At 36.9% G+C, this 15,792-nt stretch overlaps 1 protein-coding gene across 2 annotated transcripts in view; it reads right to left on the minus strand.

The window, feature by feature from the left end:
- Mettl15 (methyltransferase 15, mitochondrial 12S rRNA N4-cytidine) overlaps positions 1 to 15,792 on the minus strand; it is a 182,985-nt gene that overhangs the window by 22,366 nt on the left and 144,827 nt on the right. The window lies entirely within an intron of this gene.

Consider the following 15,792-nt stretch of genomic DNA (forward strand, 5'->3'; position numbering starts at 1 on the left):
AGAGGAATGAAGAGATAAGCAACACAGATAAATGAATATTGCTTCTTTCCTCGATTTGCTTAGACTCGGGAATCTTTAAGATAAATTATAATGCTATAATCTCATTTTTTATAATAGAGATATGACTATATATAATAACAGTAGTCCAAAGAACAGGCATAAGCAAATGGAAGCAAACTCTTGCAAGGCTCTGATATTTTACTAAAAGTAAGAGAAACAAATTATGGTTCCAGAGAAGTTGAGCCAGTGCCAGCACTCAGAAGGAGGCTCCCCTGCTGCCATTCCATGCTCCTAGGGCAGAGAAGGTGAGCCAGTGCCAGCACCCGGAAGGAGGTTTCCCTGCCACCATTCCATGCTGCTCCTAGGGCAGAGAAGGTGAACCACACGGGAGCCAGAAGCACCCCCCCTCACCCCCAGAAATGAAAAGACACATAAACAAGCCTCAAAAACAGACTTCCAGATCACCTACAGCAAGCCCAAAGGGAAACGAGATGGAACAATCTGATACTCACCCACCTGGACTCTGAACTGGCAACAAAAGAGGATCTGGGAAAAATGAAATCAGAAATAATTTCTCAGATAACAGCAAAGATTGTGCTCATAGTGCAAGACATGATTAATAAATCTAGAGAGGACACAGATTTAAAAAATAGAGGATCTGAGGAACATGATGGAATCCCAACATAGGAAATAAATGGAATCCATAAAACAGATGCAAACAGATTTCCAGGAGATTAAAAACTCCATCGAAAGTCTGTGCAGCAGAATGAACCAATGTGAGGATAGAATTTCACATATAGAAGATAAGATTGCAATTAGTGACCAGGAAAAGAAAAATTGCTTTAAAATTGTAAGGGAACATGAGAAATCAATCCAGCAGCTGCTAGACGATGCAAAGAAGAATAACATAAGACTGATTGGAGTCAGTGAAGAAAGAGGAGAGAGTGCAGACGACATAAAAAAGCTCTTCACAGAAGTGATGGCAGAAAACTTCCCAAGGAGGGGAAAAGAACTTGACATACAGATAAGTGAGGAATATAGGACTCCAGCTAGCCTTGATCAAAAAAAATCTACACATAGGCATATAATAGTTAGGATTCCAGAAATCCAACAGAAGAATAAAATTCTACAAGCAGTGAAAGAAAAGAAACAAATCACATACAAAGGAAAGCCCATCAGAATCACAGCAGACTTCTCAATGCAAACGCTCAAGGCAAGAAGAGCTTGGAGTGATGTATTTCAAGCCCTAAAGGAAAACAGCCTCCAACCCAGATTGATGTACCCTGCAAAACTATCTTTCAAAATTGATGGAGAAATAAGATACTTTCATGATAAAGGGCACTTTAGGAACTTCATGAATACCAAACCAGCACTCCAAAAAATTTTAGACAATATCCTAGGAAAAGACAATGAGGATCACAACCCCAGGAAGCCCAGCAGAATGAATCCATTGGGCATGACAAATTAAATGCAAAGGGGGAGAGTCCAACAAAAAGAAAAGTCATGACAAGGCTTTTAAAACTTTTAACTTCATCTCCCTAATGAGTGTATAATTCAATCTTGTTATTGTACTGATTAGTATTTTTCTGATTCTAGAGTTGCACCTCTTTCCTTGTGCTGTACTGGCTATTTATCATCTTCTTATGTCTACTTTTTAATTGGGTTGTCTATTAATGAGTTGTAAGAGTTCTTTATATATTCTGGTCATAGGTTATATGCATTGTAAATATGGTCTGTTTAAGGACTACTTTTCATTTTAATGATGTCATTTAAAGTTCTAAATTGTGATGGACTCTCATTTATCAATTTTTTTTCTTTTATATATCATGTCTTTTGTATCCTAGGTAGTTCTTGCCTACCCTAAATTCATAAACATTTTCCCTTATAATTTCTTCTTAAAGTTTTATACCTCTAGGCTTTCATATTTAGGTTCATAGATCCCTTCAAGTTATTTTTATGTATGGAAATAAAGGGTTCAGGTTAATTTTTTATATATGGATACCAGGTGTTCTAGTGCCATTTGCTAAAAACACTGTTTTTTCCTCAGCTCTTGAATTGAGTTTATATTCTATAAAATGTTAATGTTAAATAATTTTTCAAAACTCAATGGACCATATATGTGTGGTTCTATTTCTAGATTCTCTATTTTATTCCAATGATCTATATGTCTTTCCTTACACCAACACTGCCTTGATTACTGTAGCTTTAGAAGAAGTCTTAAAATTAGGTACTAAACGTCTTCCAACACTGTTTTTTTTTTTAAACTTTTCTAGGTCCTTTGTACTCCTACAGAACTTTTAAATTTCAATATCCAGTTCTTCATTTATAGCAAGTATACACAGACCTGAATTTTTATATATACCTTATGTTTTTAAATCCTGCTAAATTCAAATACAAGTTCTAAGGGCTCCTAGAGATTTTTTAGTTTTTTCTCTGTAGATGATCATTTCATCTACATGTAAAGATTTTGCTTCTAACTTGCCAATCATATCCTAATTGTGTCATTTTATTGCCAGACTATTTTGGTTTGGACCTAGGTTTCAAAGTTTAATGGACAGATGAAGAGTAAGCATATCTGCCCTTCTTCCCCACCTTAAGGAGAAAGCATTGTATCTTCTGCATTCATATAAGGTGTTCTCACTGGAAGTATGGAGTACATGTCTTTAATCTGTTGAGAAGGTTCTGTTCTACTTCTAGTCTCCTGATAGCTTTTACCATGAACAGCTGTGGAATTTAGTCCAATACTTTTTCTCCAATTAGTGACAGGATCTTATGGCTTCTTCCTTTCCTCTGCTAAAATGATGACTTTTGGATGTGGATCTTCCAATGCTGAACCAACACTGCCATCCCTATAATAAAACCACTTTCTACATCCTGCCAGATCTGACTTCTAATAGTTTGTTTTGTTAAACAAATTTCTATCTATGTTCATACTTTTTTCTCCTATTATCTTTATCCAGTTTTATGATTAGCACAGTGTTGATCTCCTAAAATGAGGCGAGAAGTGTTCCTTTTTTTTCCTGCTTTAAATGTTTGATATAATTTATCAGTTAAAATGTATATGAGCCTGTTGTTGTCATATAGGTAGATTTTCAAGCTGGGAATATACTTTCTTTAATAGGTGCTATTCAAATTTTATATTTCCTCCAGAGTTAGTTTCATTAATTTGTCTTCCAAGGTACTTCTTAGAAGTTGTCAAATTTATTTCAAAAAAGAGTTTTGAAATATGCTTTCTATATCCTTTTAAATTCTATAAAATCTGTGGTAATGTCTCTTAGGTCTTGATATTTTAATTTTAAAAATGTATAGTTGATATTGTGTAACAGGAAGTAAAGGTCTAAAGGAGCAGGGGAAGTGGGAGGGGTAGGGGAAAGTAAAGAAGGGAAATGAAAAAATATGAGAAGAGGAAAAAAATGGAAACAAAATCTTTGCAAATAAGGAAGGGTGGAGGGGGTAAAGGGAGGGCAGGGGAAGAGGAAAAAAAACAAGAACCAAGATACTCATGTAATGGTATAAGATCTCAATGATGTGTGTAAATGTATTTTATACCTAAACTGTACCAATAAACTTAACAGGGGAAAAAAACCAAATTATGGCTCCTAGATCAGCCAACAAAATGCAATGCATGGAAATAAAGTTAATAAGCTGATACAGCCAGGGATTTAGCTCAGTGGTGCTGCCCCTGATTCACAAGTGCAAGGCCCTGAGTTTGATACCTGGTACCAGAAAAAAAAAAAAAAAAAAGCTAATGCAGAATAAAAATTGTCCACAAAAAATTGTTTAACCCAAAAGAGAGCAGATAGGAAGAGTGAAACAAAAAAAGAGACAGAAGACAGATGGCAAAAAGAGACAATAAATCCAAATATAATAATAGTTATAGTAAACAAAAATGTACTACATAGTTCAATAAAAATGTAGAGATCAATTCAGAAAACAGAAATACAAAACTAAATTTTGTCTATAATAAATGTACTTTAAAAGTAAAAAAACAAAACAAGTTGCTATTGAGAATAAGGTCAATACACTAGAAAGTCACAATTATAAGTGTATGTGCACTTAATAACATAGTTCTGAAACAGAGACATCTCAGAAACAGAACCACAGTTACACGAGCAATTGGGTTTTGACCAAGTGGTCAACTCAGTTCCATGAAGAAGGGATAATTTTTTCAACAAAAATGAATCTCTGAAAATAAAATGAACCTCAACCCTACCTCATATTATACACAAAAATTCACAATGGACGACAAACCTAAAGAAACACTAAAATCAAAAGCTCTCTGACAAAGCTCCCTTATCCACAATAGAGAAATTTCACAACTTAATAATAAGAAGCCAAACAACTGATTTGAATAATGGACAGATGTTTGAACAGATATTTCACAAAAGATATAATATACCTTTTCATAAACATATAAGAGGATATTCAACATTATTATTAATTATGGAAATATAAATTAAAACTATGAGAAATATCACATATGCACTGTAATGGCTAGATTCTAGAAAGACACAAAGTTCTGAACTTGAGTTAGGTGAAACAATCTGAGCAGACCTATGACAAGAGAAGAGACTGATCCATTATTAAAATTTTCCCCACAAAAGAAAGTCCAGATACAGGTGGCTTCATCAATGAATTCTACCAAACATTTAAAAAAGAAAAAAAATTAATACCAATGCTCACAAACACTTCCAAACCAAAGATATCAAAAAAATTACAGATCAATATCTTATGCGAATATGAATATAAAAGCCCTCGACAAAATACTAGCAAAATGAATTCAGCAGCATGTGATTAAAAGGCTTGTGTATCATTAGCAAGTGAGATTTTTTTCTGCAATGCAACTATGCTTCAAAATACAAACATCAATCAATGTAATACATCAATTAACAAAATAAAAAATCCCATATCATTGATTCAAATGAAGCAGAAAATATGTTTGATATAATTCAACACTCATAATAAAAACACTCAACAAAATTGGAATAGAAGGAAGGTATCAGAACACAATACAGGCCATATCTCAAAAACTCAGTGCTAACTTTTTAATAATTTATGACTGAGAGATTTACCTCTAAGATAAAAAGTAAGACAGACTATCCAGTTCGACCTCTTCTACTTTACTAGTGGCAGTTCCAGTTAAAAATTTAGACAAGAAAAGTAGGAGACACATTCAGATTTGGAAAGGAAGTAAAATAATCCCTATTCAAGACAATAAAATCTTTTAAGTAGAAATTCCTAATGATCCCACATGTACACACATACAAACTGTTAGAATAAATAAGTTAATTCAACAAAATAGCAGGTTGCAAAATTAACATGCAAAGATCAGTTGTGTTTTGAAACACCAGCAAGAAATAATCATGAAAATGAAATTAAGAAAACAATTCCATTCACAATAAGCATCAAAAGTAATGAAATGCTTAGAAATAAGTTAACAAAGGAAGTGAAGAACTTTCATGCTCTGAAAGGTATAAAACATTTTTTGTAAGAAATATAGAAGACCTAAGTAAATACAAAAATATTTCATGTTCAAGGGTTGGAAGATTTAACACTGTTAATATGGCAATGCTAACCTAACGCAATGCAATCACTATCAGAATTCCAGTTGACTTTTTGATACAAATTGACAAGCTGGTTCTAAGGGACCAGCAAACTTACTATAAAGCAATGGTGAGGAAATTAGTGTGGTACTGGCACATCTATTGACACAGAGACCAATGGAATACAACTGAGAGTCAAGAAATAAACCTGACCATCCATGGTCAGCTGATTTATTAAAAGTGCCAATACCAGTGAACTATCTTTGAAGGAATGGTGCTGGGACTACTGGATAGCCCCATGTAAATGAATGGAGTTGGACTCATGTCATATCACATACAAAGAATCAAAGCAAAACAGATGAAAAACTTAAGTTTAAGGGCAAAAAGTATAAAATTCTTAGGAGAAATAAGGCTATATCACATGACTTTGAATTAGGCATATTCTTAGATATGACACCAAAAATCAAACAATAAAAGAATAAATTAGGTGAATTGAACTTCATCAAAATTAAAATCCTTTTTGATCTTTCAAAGGACACTATCAATAAATCAAACAATAATTTGCAAAATGGGAAAAAAGTGCAAGTCAAGTACGTAACAAGGGACACGTCTCTAGCATATAGAAAAGATGTAAATTGCAGAATGATACAGGTATGACACTATAGTATATTTTGCTATTTAATTATACAGACAGCCCTATTTATTTTAATAATTAAGACGAAAATGCTGAGTTTTACATAAATTAATAAGTGCAGTTTTTCTCACACATAGTGATTAGAATATGATGCTAATATCTAGTACACAATGCATTTATGCAGGAATTTTTCTCTGACTTAGAAGGAAGTTCTTGAAGAATGTTGTTCCATAGAAAAACAACCCTAATATTGCAGATTTGCACTGAATGCAGATCTGAGAGGATGACTTTAACCCTGGCATTTGCATATCCTCAACAAGATGGTGCCTTTGTTCACATCTCAATCATCTGTGCCTCAAGGTGTGTAAACGTCTGATCAGTCTTCCAAGGCAACGAGATGAGAGAGAGAAATTATACCCTACATGCACCAGAGTGGAGGAACTGGCTGTGTAAAGTTAAATGGTCAGGGTGATCATGCCACACTCTCCTGTGCAACAGTAGCTTAGTCAAAAGGCTAAAAACAAGCACTGGGGAGCAAACCCTCCAACAGCCAGCTCACTCAGCAGAAGTCAGAGTCAAGGCTGGAGAGGCCTTCAGGCTCGCTTCTTTGCCTCTGCTATTCAACTCCTCTATCCTCCAGAGAAAGGCTCACCCACTGAGCAGTGTGTTCCCGAGGACCCCATGGACCCGAGCAAACACGCACTCCTACATTTGGGGGCCTGGACTCAGAGGAAGCCTCAGGAGGCAGGAAATCCTGAAGTCTCTGCTTGATGCAAACCATGAATAATTCAAGATTAATTTTTTGAAAGAAGTGTAATATAAAACACATTTTAATGGACTATATATTTTTATGTAAAATAGGAAACATTCATGGAACACACTGACCAATAAGTGCTGCAGATACCTTTGACTTAATGATGTAAAACTTCTTAGTGTCATCTGTAATATTTTTCAGGAATTAAAAGCATGGCTCAATGTGGCAACTGTTTCCCTTTCTTGACATTTTATCACAGAACTTCCATCTCAAAAAATTATTTCATGATGCAGTCTTTACATTGCACTGCATTAGTCATGCTTGGCTCCATGTTAACTAAATTCATAAATGTGTGAAAAGCAGGAAGCTTAATAAATATTTGCTTGCTATTGTCAATAAATGTTTTTTAAAATTAATAAAAACATAGCAGTGCATGGTGGCGCACACCTGTGATCCTAGCACTCAGAGGCTGAGGCAGGAGGATTGCCCCAAGTTCGAGGCCAGCCTTGGCTACAAAGTTCAAGGTCAGCCTGAACTTCATAGCAGCACCCTGTCTTAAAAAACAAACAAAAAAATAAAACAAAACAAAAATTAATGAAAACAGAAAACATTTTTTTTACAGCAAAAGTAACAAAATAATGTCTGAAATCACCCTGGACATTTCAGTGTAAACAAAAGCACTGGTTTATTCGACATGCCTAAGTATGTGAGACTTCTTACCAGCAGCAGAAACAGCTTCCTATGCCAGCAGGATGGACTGAGTTATAGTTCAGTTACCTAGCTGCAAAACTGAGGTTCTTAACTAATGTCTCTAATTTGAGGAAATTACTTTTTTTTTTTTTTGGTAGCGGGGATCGAACGTAGGACCTTGTGAGTAGCCTGGATAGAATATAAGGGATAGAAAGAGGGTCACTGTTTGTCACAGCTTGCTGCTTTTGCTGCCTTCCGCCTTCCATTAAATGTTTTTTAGCTCCTCTGTGATGCCCCTCTGCCATGCCACCCTGCCTTGGAGCCAGCCAATTATGGACTGAATATCCTACAAACTGTGAGCTAAATAAAATTTTCATCTTTTAACTTTGGGTGTTGGATATTTTGTCTCAGCAGTGAGAAAAGTAACCAAGACAATAAACCAGTCACATGAGGTATAGCTACATTATATATGAACCTGCAGCTCACAAGTTAACATCACTGCAATCAGACAGCTTTACTTTATTAGGTCCAAGTTGGCATTGCCAGTGTCAAAAAGTCGCAGAGAATGAACATGAAACTTTCATTATATTCAGGTCTTAAATATATCAAGATAACTTACAGCCTTGAAGATTTTCCTTTTGAGGTTTTCTTGCTATTATTTATGGAATTCTGACCTGGATTATGTTCAGTGGGCTTCCTGGGAAGGATTTCTACATGTATCCTAGTAATCTTCGAAGTCCCATCTTTAGGGAATGAAAGGTCTTCTGTGGACAGTGTGTTTGCTCTGTGGAGATTTTTAGTGGTATTCTGGGGACCAAAGGCACACCTCCTCCTTTACTTTGTAATGGTTAGATTTCCAGGGCTAGACTTTCCTCATCCTAGTACTTGGTGTGTGTAACTCACAGGAAGAAAGGCTGATGATGCAAACCATGTAAAATGAATATAAAGAGCATACAACAATGGACAGCAAAGCAGCAAACACAAGACAGCAAGGGTGCAAACAGACAAGAAGAGGAGAAAAAACATCCAAGCATGAAGAATTGAAAGACATGTAAATGTCCTGTGCCTCTGAAAAATCAAAAAGGGATTTCCTTGTTACAGTCACTGGTTGGATAGCAAGCAGCAGAGTTTTCTTATTATGCACAGAGAAGTTAAGAACAAATCATCAGGAAGCAAAGATTTAAAAACTACACCAAATTCAATGCCTATCCATATGCTGGTCTCTGAATTAGGCTGTAGGGAGATAAATACTAATGAGACTGACATGGTCCCTACCCTGAGGAGTCAGTTTGGCAATTTTTCTTCACCTCTTTGTAATTTCCCATAGGTTTATATCAGAAATAGAAAGTGGTCTCTCTGCTCCTGCATTTCCTGCATTCAATTGAGCTAATTCATTTGATTAAGGAATAGAGTAGGCAAGATAGAAAACACAGTCTCAATCACAAGTTGGTCATTCAGTTTGGTGGAGAAAAATATCCTTTCTGTGCCTCATAGACCATCAGTGGAGACAGTTAAGACAGGGCCAATATATATTAGTTCTGAATGGGAAGAGGTATGTTTGTCCCTAGTATAGCATTTACCACAACACAACTGTAATCACCGTTTACTTTGGTGCCCTGCTCCTTTGACTCTGATTTCACAAACAGGAGCTGTTTCACATGCACTATTACACCCCTTGAGAGAGGAGCCTGTGAATTTTAACTCTGAGTGCAGGTCACAGTTACCTGCAGCTCTTTGGACAAAAATAAAAACGCCTGGCCCCACTCCAACCTACTGAGTCAGGTCTCCAATACCTAGAATCACTACTTGTTAAAGAGCTTCCAAGAGGATTTTGAGATGCAACCAAGATTAAAAGCTACTATGGTAAACACTCAATAAATGTTTGCTGAAAAGATAATGGATAGATAATGAATGGAGAAAAATGGACAAATGGATGAATAAAAATTCAGGACTATTAGTATAAATAGTTTGATTCACATCATTGGGTGAATCTATAAAGAGTGTAATGCCTTGTCAATGAGTAACTAAATGAAGAGCATAGTATTTTTAGTCACAGTAACCATGAACAGAATTATAAAAAATCACGGTCTAGGTCCAGTCTTCTGTGTAAAATGCGACTGCTGGTACTAAATTCTGATGTCAATGGAAGCAACTGAACTTTCAAACTTGCTAGCAATTTCATTGTTTCAATACAACTGATTGCGTACACCTAATTATGTTTGCTAATGACCAGGCACACCCTTAATTACTCAGTCATTTGCACGTGCAATGGGAACTTGCAAGCAATTTTAAATTCAGGAAATGCACACTATGGAAATATAGCAAAAGGAAATATGATTAGTGGTATATGAAGTAAATCACTAGTGTCACTACTTTTTAAATTCTTCTTTAGGGGGCAAACAAGAAGTGCCTTATCTTTTCCTCCTTTATAAACATAATGAAAATGTATATATATTTATGTTTACATATATATATATACTACATAAAAGATACAGTAATTATAATACTCTAGAACTAATATATATGAAGGGAATAATCTGGAAAATGATCTTCCATTTGTTTTGCTTACTTTAAAAATGATTCCACTTTTGTAGATATATTATAACTCATTTTGTTTGTACACTTAACAAACATTTACAGGGTCAAACATAGCACTAGCCAACTGAGAATAAGATGGTAAGTAAGAGTGGTCCTTCCTATTCAAGAACAAGGGATGGCCCTCCATTTTCTGGTATCTTCTTCGATCTCCTTTTTCAGAGTACCATAATTTCCAATGTAAAGATCTTTTATTTCCTTTGGTAGATTGATTCCTACTAAGTATTTCATTTTTTTTCAATGCTGTTGTGAAAGGTGTGGTTTCCTTAATTTCTCTCAATGAGTTTGTTATTTGTGTACTGGAATGCTATCGATTTTTCTGTTGAAGCTCTTATTGGGAGCGTAGCAGGAACACTTAGATGTTTCCTAGTTTGTTATCATAAAAAATGCTGCAAGAAACATATGAACTACACACTTTAAGTTTCTACATAGTAGAAGGACAGTCACATCTGAGAAAAATATTTACCATATTATGTGGATCTTGTATGTCTGTAGAATTGAAATTGTGAGGTTAAAAGATACTTATGTCCACTTAAATTTGGTTCAATACTTCTAAATCCACCCTCTAAAGAGATGGAACCAATTTACTTTCATCAATAGACTCTTGTGGGGTTTTTTTTGGTACCAGGGATTGAGCTCAGCACCTTGTGCTTGCGAGGCAGGTGGCGGAACCACTGAGCTAAATCCCCGGCCCAACCTTCATCAGTAAAATATGAGAGTCCATCTCCTCACACCCCTGTGTAGGAATTAGCACTCTTTAACCTTGACCAGCCTAATAGCAGACAGATGACAGCTTACTGTTGTTTTAATTTGCATTTCTTCAGCAATTAGTAGGGTTGGGCATCTTTTCAAATCTAATAGCCACTTGATTCCAGCTACAAACTCCTTGAACAAATCCGTTGTCCATGTTCTTGATGTGATGTGTGCTTTTCTTTATTGCTTTGGATGAGCTATTTATAAAACAGAAATATTAGGCTTTCATATACTGTCGAAAGTATATTCCCCAGACTCCGATTCTATATCTTGCAGAGTTTCTGGCATATGAAAATATTTTTTCTTTGTAGTTGCCTGAGACTGAACTCAAATCTTAAATATTTTGACCCTCTATAAAGTAGTTCTAGGTCTCATAAAACTTTGAGAAGTCTAATGCCACTTCAAGGTTATAATCAGATCTCTTTGGGGAGGTACATCTCTGGTTTCATTTCTTACATTTGAATATTTTACCCACATGAAAATTAATTTTTAGCATAACATGAGGTTGGGATTTAACTTTATTGTTTAAAATTACATAGCCAATGTTCTCATTTCTTAGTGACTTCTTTTTCAATTCCAAGTACCACTTCGATTGTGTACTACATTTCAATATTCAGGTAAATGCGCTCCTAGATTCTCAGCAGTGTCCCATTGATGTATCTCTCTACTTTTCTGCCAGAACACGATTATTTTAGCTATGATTACTGCAGTTTTTATGCAGTCACTCTTGCTATGAGTGGGGCAGATCCCTCCCTGCCCTCCGCTCCACTCCACCATTAACCTCTTTAAAATGTTTTCGTAGACATTCTCATGCATTTACTGGCTCAAATTAAATTTGGGAAAATCAATAAAGTATATGAGAATAAGTATTTTGATTGGAATTGCAGTAAATGTCTAAACTAATTTGAGTAAAACTTAATTATAATATTGAAGCACTCCACCAAGGAAACTTAGTATTTCCATTAATATTTTGCATGTCTGTCATTATATTTTAATAGTTATCATCACTAAAGCTATAATCAAGATATTTTTAAGACACATATACCTCCAATGATCAGAACTTTCACTTCTTTATTATGGGTGTCTGATGTAGGCCAACACACATACATAACTTCTGAGTTTGCTTCCCCATTGTAAACAGCATAATAACACTTCTCACAAAATTATTGTGAATATCAAATTTTAAAAACGTTCAGCAACATGTAGGACATACTGTACTTAGCATAAAAGCACCTTTATAAATGCCATTCACAATTTACTTATTTATTATTCTCAGTTGTCAGATGGAGTAGGAAAGAAGGGATTTGATACATTCAGTTTGAAGGGTCTGGCAAACTAATTCTTTCACTTGGACTAAAAGTAGAGAAGGTCAAGGGGAAGGCTACTGAAAACCTAAATGCACTACATGAGTTTTCTGAGTTAGGCATTGGACTAACACATTTCAGCGTCCAAACTAATGGATGAAATGCTCCCAATTTACAAATTAATGGTGCATTTCCAAGTTTACAAAGTTAGTACTTTACAAAGTATGAAGACTTAGAATGGAATAAGAATGAGAGTTCATTCTTTTTAATATTTAGTTTGATCTTCACTATTTAATAACTGCTAAGAATTTTAAGAACCTTAATTTCATTACCCTAAACTAGCTATCTATCTATCTTATGTTTCAATCACCTGGCCAGCAGATTATTTTCAATAGTGAAATTTCTAGATTTCTCATCATCTAAGTATACAACTTGGCTCTGGCAGTTAAGAGCACGTTTTGTTTTGTTTTGTTTTGTTTTTTTCTCTTTTTATCTTTTCTTATTCCTCTTGCTCTACTCTGCATGGAACATCCTTCTGCAAAGGTATCTTCTTTCTTTAGCATAGATCCACAACAACAATACACATTTGTGAGTCACTTCAGCCCATCCTCTCTGTTTTCATGGTCCCCTAAAGCCTGTTTATTTAGAATGCCTATACCTGAGTCAAATTTCAGGTTACTACTCTAAGTTGTCTAGACTAAAACAATTATAGTCTAGCTTGGCATGAGGAATATTTGGCAAAATTCAATAAATGCACATCCTTAATAATCCATTATTCTTTCATTTAGCTAATATTTATTTTCATAATGTACTAAACACCAAGGATTAAAGCATTTCTGAATATACACTCCCTGCCCTCAAGAAATTCAAACCCAATGAAAAGAATGACATGTAAATATTGGGATGCTTCTATATATATATAAAAAAAAATGCTTGTACATGCTGTCATGGGAACAAAAAGGAAGAAGGAGAACCCGGCCCCTATGCCACTGCACTTTCCCAACCGCTGTTCCCAGTACAGTGAGCTCCTGAGCACAAGGCCCTGCATCCCCAAACCCCAGGCTATCTGCAGAGTAACCCTGAAATATGCAGCAGGCGGCACTCCCTGCTGGGGGCTCACAGCGCCCCCCACCAGGGCTCAGCTCTGAAGACAACCAACTGTGCCTACCTCGCCTTTCTCAGCTGCTTGACAACAAATTTTTTATTTTATCATAACATTTCACGACATAACATAAACATCATATTGTTTATCATAACATTCGATAGAATTTATTTTCCAGGTAACAATTTTGGGAAAATTCTGAATGTATCATGTTACACGTGTCAAATGATGTCACTGAATCCTTACACAAATTCTGAGACGTAAGTAAGACGGAAGGATTAAACGTCTATTCCCAGACTCACAGGGGCGTGAAGAGTCACGCGGGTCTGTGGGGTCCGAAGTCTGCTCCACCTCAGAGGAGAAGGGTAACACTTCCGGCTGGCTAGCTGATCCGACTGGGCACATCCTGCGGAGCCCACATCAGGGCTGCATTTTCTCCAGTATCATAACATAGGTTTGCATATCGTTCAGAGTCCTATGTTCTCGAGTCTCCTTGTCTCTAAGTGTGCAAAAGTAAGGCAGTGACGATAAGATGGCACGGTCGCCGAGCCAGGCAGCTCATCACCTTTCTTTCACCTGAGTAGAAGCTAAAGGAGCTAAGATAATATCACATGGCTTAGAGTGGTCTCCAGAAGCTCTGATCCTGTGTCTGGTGTTTTCTATAGCAGTCTCCTTTTCTGGGAGAAGAGAAGTGTGGAATCTGTACTCTAGGCCTGAATAGCCTTTCACTGAGAGATGTTTTAATGGAGGCCAAATCACTTTGCATCAAGTTGCAAGAGTTTGGCTTTCGCTGGCCGGCTCCCTTGGGGAGCTGTGCATTGTCAGGCCTGAAGACTGCGCATCTGCAAAGGCGGCAAGCGCCCTGGTCTTGCACCCTGGGAACGGTAATGAATACCTCTGGCTTTTGTCCCTTTTGCTCTATTGAAAATAACTCATTGTTAGCTCAGGTTATTAGACTGTGCATTTGTCTCTTTTTCATCTGCCTTCTTGATAATGGGTTTAAAAAAGAAACAGTTGCAACTGCCATTATCTAAAGACTTCTGGGCAGGTACAGATTACATGCACTTGGTTGAGAATCCAGAGTCATTCAGTGTAGAACATATGGGCTTTTCCTGACTCATGGGTTAGGGAGACAGCTCTTGACAGTTGCATTTACATTCCAGAAATGGGTGCTGAATATTCTCCAGCTAGGCAAAACAAGGGAGAAAGCTTATATCCGAAGCGGAATAGAGATTTGAGCTCACTAAAATCTTGGAAAATTAAGCCCAGCTCCCTTTATTTTCTTTAGCGCTCCCCGAATAATGCTGAGAGAAGACCAAACTACTTCTGCACACGTAAGCAGACATGCTTAGCAAAGCGGGCGGGCTTGCTGTCCTCGCCTCTGTGCCTGTGCTCCTCAGCTGGGAACGCCTGTTCTCTCTTCCTGCAGCCTCTATCTACTCTTCCTTCAAACTTACTAAGCTGCCACCTTTTCAGGCAAGATTCCGCATGACCTTTTAAACACATACTGCAACTACCACGGACCACTCTGCACTACTCACGTACCAACGGCACTGGGTTGCAAAAGGCCCAGAGGCGGGTCCATATTTGACCTCTCTGCATCTAGCTACAGGGACTGGTGCCCGGTAGGTGGCACTGGGGAAAACCCACGGAAAAGCCTCTAATCCCAGTGAAGACCAAGATGTCCCATAAGTGGTATTCTGAATGTACAAATTCAGGCACTCCCTGAAATTGTTCTAAGATCGTGTGTGTGTGTGTGTGTGTGTGTGTGTGTGTGTGTGTGTGTGTGTGTAATTCTGTGGCGGCATCACCGCTTAGCTCGAATTCTCAAACAGACCTGGGACCCCAAGTAAGGTGAGCTCCTGGTGAGACCAAACCATGAGTTGGCTGACTTCCCAGCTGCCAGCTTAACCACTTGTAATTATGTTCAAATCTTTAGCATTCATTTAGTAGTGCTGTGTTTTTCTTCAACTCCAGCTCCTTTACCACTCTGTACCAGCAGAAGCTAGATGGAGAAGGAACTTCTGCATGAAGCCAGGAGCTGGAAACCAAGGATGTGAATACTCAGCTTTCTTCTGACTCACAAAGGATTTCACATTGGAAGAAAGAGACAATCTTGCTTGGTAACAGTCTGTACTACATATAATAATAGAACACAATTTGTATGGGAGAGCAGGAAGATGGATTTCATTCATAAAAACATGCTGCTTCTGGCTAGATAAATGGCTTCCAGTCCCAGAGAGAAGTTATCATTTTTAGTTCTGGGATACCCTTATGCTACTTACACTTTGTAAAATCTAATACATTCACACGCTAGAATGCATTGAGATTTTTAAGCTTGTGAATGAAATTAGCACCATGCTGGGGCTGTGGACGTGACGCGCTGCAGTGCCCTGAGCAGTAGGGTTTAAAGATTA

This window comes from Heterocephalus glaber, unplaced genomic scaffold (assembly GCF_053883595.1).
Source record: "Heterocephalus glaber isolate CG9 unplaced genomic scaffold, H.glaber_assembly_v1.0 deba00001428, whole genome shotgun sequence".
Lineage (NCBI taxonomy): Eukaryota > Metazoa > Chordata > Mammalia > Rodentia > Bathyergidae > Heterocephalus > Heterocephalus glaber.